The 277-nt window shown below is 57.8% G+C and overlaps 1 protein-coding gene across 1 annotated transcript in view; it reads right to left on the bottom strand.

The window, feature by feature from the left end:
• GLTP (glycolipid transfer protein) overlaps window positions 1-224 on the bottom strand; it is a 1,644-nt gene extending 1,420 nt beyond the window's left edge. The window contains exon 1 of the mRNA XM_009587147.1: window positions 148-224. The gene's annotated coding sequence lies outside the window, so the exon portion shown is untranslated. The remainder of the gene's footprint in view (window positions 1-147) is intronic.
• Window positions 225-277: the final 53 nt, after the last annotated feature.

Below are 277 nucleotides of genomic sequence, written 5' to 3' on the forward strand. Positions count from 1 at the left end.
AAACCCAGGGAGAAAACCTGCCGCTGAGCCCGAAAGCCCCCATGTGAAGAAAAGCCCTTTTTAAACGCCTCTGGGTCTTGCCTCTCCAGTCCCAGCATCTCTGCCTGGGGGTTCACTCCCCCCCAGCCCTCCCGCACCCTTTCCTACCTTGATATTTCCAGTCAGGTCTGCTTTGACCGGCGAGTAGACGATGGGAGTCCCCAGGCAATCTGCGGAAACACGGAGGGAGGACGATTAGTCGTTAGAGGACACGGGAGACACTGCAAAGTCCCGTGTC

Source organism: Fulmarus glacialis, unplaced genomic scaffold (genome assembly GCF_000690835.1).
Source record: "Fulmarus glacialis isolate BGI_N327 unplaced genomic scaffold, ASM69083v1 scaffold29071, whole genome shotgun sequence".
NCBI classification, from domain to species: Eukaryota; Metazoa; Chordata; class Aves; order Procellariiformes; family Procellariidae; genus Fulmarus; species Fulmarus glacialis.